This window comes from Dermacentor variabilis, chromosome 4 (genome assembly GCF_050947875.1).
Source record: "Dermacentor variabilis isolate Ectoservices chromosome 4, ASM5094787v1, whole genome shotgun sequence".
Lineage (NCBI taxonomy): Eukaryota > Metazoa > Arthropoda > Arachnida > Ixodida > Ixodidae > Dermacentor > Dermacentor variabilis.
In genome coordinates, this window is record NC_134571.1 from 160,403,242 (window position 1) to 160,409,709 (window position 6,468).

Below are 6,468 nucleotides of genomic sequence, written 5' to 3' on the forward strand. Positions count from 1 at the left end.
CCACCGTAGTCCTCCATAAAGCAAGCAACAAAATCCCAATAAAGAAAGGCGTCAGGCAGGGAGATACGATATCTCCAATGCTATTCACAGCGTGTTTACAGGAGGTATTCAGAGACCTGAATTGGGAAGAATTGGGGATAAAAGTTAACGGCCTTGCTTAGTAACTCAGGGGACCAATTGCAATGCATGCTCACTGACCTGGAGAGGCAAAGCAGAAGAGTGGGTCTAAAAATTTATATGCAGAAAACTAAAGTAATGCTTAACAGTCTCGGGAGAGAACAGCAATTTACAATAGGCAGCTACTTAGGGCAGGTAGTGACGGCGGATCCGGATCATGAGAAGGAAATAATCAGAAGAATAACAATGGGCTGGAGTGCGTTTGGCAGGCAGTCCCAAATCATGAACAGCAGGTTGCCGTTATCCCTCAAGAGAAAAGTATATAATAGCTGTGTCTTACCAGTACTCACCTACGGGGCAGAAACCTGGAGGCGTACGAAAAGGGTTCTACTCAAATTGAGGACGACACAACGAGCTATGGAAAGAAGAATGATAGGTGTAACGTTAAGGGATCAGAAAAGAGCAGATTGGGTGAGGGAACAAACGCGAGTTAATGACATGTGAGTTGAAATGAAGAAAAAGAAATGGGCATGGGCAGGACATGTAATGAGGAGGGAAGATAACCGATGGTCATTAAGGGTTACGGACTGGATCCCAAGGGAAGGGAAGCGTAGCAGGGGGCGGCAGAAAGTTAGGTGGGCGGATGAGATTAAGAAGTTTGCAGGGACCGCATGGCCACAATTAGTACATGACCGGGGTTGTTGGAGAAGTATGGGAGAGGCCTTTGCCCTGCAGTGGGCGTAACCAGGCTGATGATGATGATGATGATGAGAGCACACGCAGTGTCGTAGAAGCCCGTTCTTCTGGCAGTCTTTGTCGGGCGCTTCGCGACGACCCCTCGGTTATTGACAAAGTCCATCTTAAATAAATGTGTTTTAATTAATTTCACCGTAATTAACACCAAAGATTGTGCGTTTGACTCTCGACCTTCATGATGCAAATTGGTATCTACATGGAGATGTGGTCGATCCGCCCATATCTCGTTGTGGGTTCGACTCCCGCCGAAGGTCGTAGATTCGAGTGCCCTAATTAAGTGTACCATAATTACATGTGTCTTAATTAAGTTTGCCTTAATTACCAGCACAGGCCGGGCTGACGCTTCTTCGCTTCGGCTTTATGCTTTATAAATTGATAGCGTAATCCGCCCTAATTATCGCCAAAGGTCGTAGGTTTGACTAGCCCCAAAGATCGTGAATTTTAATTAGGTTCGCCATAATTAACACCACAGGTCACGGATTCAACGTCCGCCAGAGGTCCAGGGTTCGATTCCGTATGAATTTCGATATTTTGAATTTTTTTGCCAGAACGGCGGACATCAGATGTTTCGACCCATCAGCAATCTGAGGCTTTCGCCGTAATATATGTTCCGATTTAGCTGCTCAATAATAACTCTCTACGGCGTAAGTGCGGTGCGCCACTACATTTCTTTGTGCTAATCGCATTCACGTCGAATACGTGGTGAGATGGGTTCTGCTAGAATTCTTTAAAACTGCACATGTAGATGGCAGATGCCCAGGACAACATCTTTTGACTGCACTGCCTTCCGGGCCGGCTCGCGTTGGAGGATACAAACAGACATACTCGATACGGAAAAGTGGAGGGTTATAAGCCTAGAAAGGTATTATGTTTACGAAAATCTTGCCGATAGCTCAATAGCTACAGCGTCAAGCTCCCGTATACAACTGGCATTATTTGGACCTAATTATTTAGTTAGTTAGAAAAGCTTTCTGTTTTGCTGTAATCAAAACGCATGCCTTTGTTTACAGTGTCTTGGCTTTTCGTTGGATTCTCATTTGATTCCCCAGCGGCTGTCGTATAATGGTGAATTTACCTGATAAATCCGCACCAGATATAACGGTCGCTGGGTCAAGACAATGTTTCTTGCTTTGATGCGTGTTAATATAGGCTTTGTGCAAGCAGGTTAGAGAAGGAGTGTGAGGAGAAGAAACAGTGTTGATAACTGTTGCCGTAAGCTGGCGTGACGTCATTCTGATTTAGCATCTCGTTCACCCTACTGTACAAAGCAGTCTGGGGGTTTTGGTGTCCGGCCCGACAGGCGCAGCGCTGGCGTCGGGGTGTTCCGGGCAGCCTCGCGCATTCCTGGCCCCTGTCCTCGTTTCCCAACTACTTGGAGACTGGCGGTTTGTTCTTGGCGCTCAGGGTCACAAGCTCCATCGTCCAGGTCAAGCTCTCCCACTCGTGGCTTGATCTAGTTGCTGTGTCGACGAATGTTTTGCCCCTCTGGACCATCGGCGTTCCCCATGCGAGTGCCGTCGGATGACATGATTCGGGCTGGGGTCCATGGCTCGCCTCGCCCGAAGTTCTTTACCCAGACAGGTTCCCCCGACTGCAACACACCAGGAACGTGGCAGTCAAGTGGAGACTGCGGGCGGGAGACCCAGGTCGTGCCACGGCGTTGTCCAGTCTGGAACGGAGCGCGTAGCCCATAAGCAGTTTCACTGGGGTACTGGCTTCGGCAGACAGCGTCTTTCGGTACCTGTGCAGAATCCTTGCCAAGCGTGTTTTCAAAGACCTATGGACATTCTTTTTCAAAAACTCTTTAACAGTTCGCACGGCGCGTTCCGCGAGCGCGTTGAACTGCGGATGATACGCTGCTGTCCGGAGATGTGGGATGTTATTCAGCTTCATAAACTCCGGAAATTGAGCACTTGTAAATTGCGGGCCATTATCAGAAAACAGCGTCCGGGGCAATCCGAACGTGCCGAACAAGGTGCGCAGGGCTTCTATGGTGGCGTGGGCTGTGGTGGTTTTCAGGGGTACTGCTTCGATCCATTTACTATGTGAATCCACAACAACCAGTAGCATGTGTCCATCGATCGGCCGAGCAAAGTCAATATGCAGTCTGGACCAAGGATCGCCCGTTTCTCGCCATGTGACCGGGGGTTTCTTGGGGTGCATAGGTGCTGCTTGTACGCAACTGGGACACGACTTAACCATGTTCTCAATCTCGTTATCCATCCCGGGATACCAAAGCAGGGAGCGGCCTAGCTGCTTCATTGAGCAAATACCTCGATGGGTATCGCGCAGCAGGCGTAACATTCCCGCTCTTGCGCTGTTAGGCATCGATTACGTCATGGCCCCAGTATAGAAGCCCATGACTCCAGGTTATCTCAGCCATCAGGTTGAAGTATAGTCGCCAATGCTGGTCATTCGGCCCCAAGTTTCTTGACCATCCTTCCTGCACCCAGTTTTGCTCCATTGCCAAGTCGTCATCGTGCCAGGGGAGAGCAGCCAGTTGTTTCGCGGACGTCACACCCTCATTGATGTTTTCCGTGAGAACACATACTCGCCATCTCCAGTTTTCTCCAAGGTCTCTGGCTGAGACGTTGCGGACGTGGGGATTCGGCTGAGGGCATTTGCTGGAACGTTGTCCTTTTCCGGCTGGTGTTTGATGACCCAGTCGTATGCACTGAGCAGCAGGGCCGATCGCTGGATTGGGGCGGCGGCCGTCACTGGTACAACTCGATCTGGATGAAAAAGTCCCACAAGCGGCTTATGGTCATTGAACAGTGTGGATGGTTTACCGAGTAGGTACTGTTGGAATTTCGAGGCTGCAAAAACTAGAGCCAGAGTTCGCTCTCCAGCTGTGAATAATTTCGCTTGGCTTCAGTCAGTACCAGAGAACGAAAGCTTATGGGCCGATGCCCCCCGTCCCCGTCATCGTGAGAAAGCAGTGCACATATCTAATCCGGGGAGACATCACATTCCACGACAAGAGGCTTGCGTGGGTCAGAATGCGTCAGCAAATCAGCGGATTTGAGGAAATTCTTTACCTTTCTGAACGCCCGTTATTGACGAGGACCCCACACCCACTTAGCTTCCTTGCGGATCAGCTGATACAGTGGCGCCATGGCCGTAGATGCATTGGGAAGAAACTAGTTGTAGTATGTTACCATGCCCAGATACGACCTTAGTTCTTCGAGGTTCCGCGGCACCTACATCTGAAGAATGGCCTCCACGCTTTTCGACTTTGGTTGCCGTCCCTGAGCACTAATTCCATGTCCCAGGAAATCCACCTGTGCTCGACTGAACTTGCACTTGTCCGCATTTAGTTGCACGCAATTTTCCCGAAACCGCTGCAATACTTCATGCAGTGTGCTGCAGTCATTGTATTTCTCTGCGATGATGACGTCGTTTAAGTAGACCTGGACCCCAGGAAATCGTTGCAAAATGGTCTCCATGCGACGTTGGAACACTGCCGGCGCGGAAGCGACTCAAAATGGCAGGCGAGTGAAGCTGAAGAGTCCCTTATGCGTGTGAGTAGCATGGCTTCCTCGTCGAACGGTAGCTGTGTGTAAGCTTCCCTCTAATCTATCGTGGTGGTAACCTGACCACCGTTCAACATTGCCAGGATATCTTCTACCCGGCGCAACCTATATTGCTCAGTGTGACAAGCTTTGTTTACCGTGAGTTTGAAATCACCGCAGAGGCGAATGTGGCCGTTACGCCTTACTACGGGCACCACCGGTGCGGCCCACTTAGAATGAGGCACAGGGACAATAACGCCCGTGGTCAAAAGGCGCTCAAGTTCAGCGTCTACCCTTGGACGAAAGGCGTACGGAACTTTCCCGTGAATTTCGGTGCCACGTTATCCCGCATCTAAAGTGCACCGGTGCACCCCTGATGAGACCTAAGCCTGGCGCGACCTCGTAAAGCGAATTCTGGTACAAAACGGTGCACGTTAAAATCATCCATCCCGACGAAAGGCGCGCGCTCACCTGTCGTATTCACGTTCATTACTGGCGCCTCCAGCATGCTGAATGCCTGGATCAGGTCGCCTCCGCATAGGTTGAGGCCGGAGCAACCGAGGACTGTGAGGGAACCCTCCGCCGACCGGTTTCCGCACGAAACCTCGAGTTTGAGTTGACGGCGAAGGGGAAGCCTTCCCTAGAAGCAAGTCAGTTTCAATGGCGAATCACGCAGCTTGGGCCACACTGATTTGTTTTGCTCATAGTTGGGCCATGTGATGACCGACACTGGTGACCCTGTATCGGCCTGCATGTCCACTAGAACGCCCCCACAATTCAATGTGCGTAACATGACAATGAGTTGCGTGATGCCGACGTGGCTGACATTACTGTCCGCTGCTTGCAATGCAAATATACCGTCCGTGCCCACAGATGTGCTCTCCTGCCGAGACGATAGGATACCTGACGCGACAGGCCTTTTGGCCCTGCAACGAACTCTCTCTCTCGACGGAAACAGGCTCCGGCGATATGACCCCGCTGTTGGCACTTGAAGCATGTTGCCGAACGGAACCGGCAATCCTCTGGTTCGGGCCCTTTCGCTCCGCAGTGGTTCCATGAAATAATCCGTGGCCAGTTTCTTGAGAGATAAATACTCCTCCCATCGCATGCACGCTTCCTTCAGCTTCTTATCTGCTGCGCGCTCGCTTCAGCCATTTCGGCTGATAGAACAATGTCTTCTGCTTCACTTCTCGTCTGCTGTGGCTTCGCAAGCAACTGTCAACGCACTCCTGCACTTTGCAGCCCACAAACGATGCAATCTCGCAGAATTCGATCCAGCGTTGCACTAAAACTGCATATGTTCGCTATTTGACGGATGGCAACTATGAAATCTTCGACCGGTTCGCCTGGCAGCTGATCGAGTGTAAAGAACTTGTAAGACTATGCTATTTCGTTTATTTGCGGCGAAAAGTGCTGCTGAAACAAAGCTACCACTTGGGCGTAACAAAGTTCGTTCACCTTGTCTGGCGCGCATCGACCACTAAGTAAATCCACGGTGTGCGCAGTCTGTGCTGCAACCAATAGGGCCGGCTTCTTCTTGTCTTCCGTGATGCCATTGCCTTCGAAGAAGGTCTCCAGTCGAACTTGGTAAGCTGGCCACTAGTCGCTCGTCTCCTCAAACTGCGGCGGACTGTGATATCCTCCCATGGTGGCGAAGGCTGCGGCGTACTAAGACGGCGGCCCGTTGTCATCCCATTCTCGTCACCACTGATAAAGTCGGACCAGACACAGCGGTGCCTGGGCCAAGACAACGTTTATTGCTTTGATGCGTGTTAATATAGGCGTTGTGCGGGACGGTTAGGGAAGGAGTGTGAGGAGGAGGAACAGCGGCGATAACTGTTGCCGTAAGCTGGCGTGACGTCATTCCGATGCAGTATTACCCTTTGATACGGGGCTCCCGATATGGCATAGAAGGCTTTTACAATATCCTAAATGCAAAACGGTGCACCACGAGAATATGTTATAATGTTTTCGGGTTAGTATTTTGTTTGCAAAAACATACCGGGCGTTTCAATAAATGCGTCTGGAAAATCCTAAAAAATTAGGGAAATACGTTATTTATTCATTGTCTTTGGCATTACCT

At 50.5% G+C, this 6,468-nt stretch overlaps 1 pseudogene; it reads right to left on the reverse strand.

Moving 5' to 3' along the window:
• Positions 1–2,128: 2,128 nt before the first annotated feature.
• Positions 2,129–6,032, reverse strand: LOC142578396 (uncharacterized; annotated as a pseudogene).
• Positions 6,033–6,468: the final 436 nt, after the last annotated feature.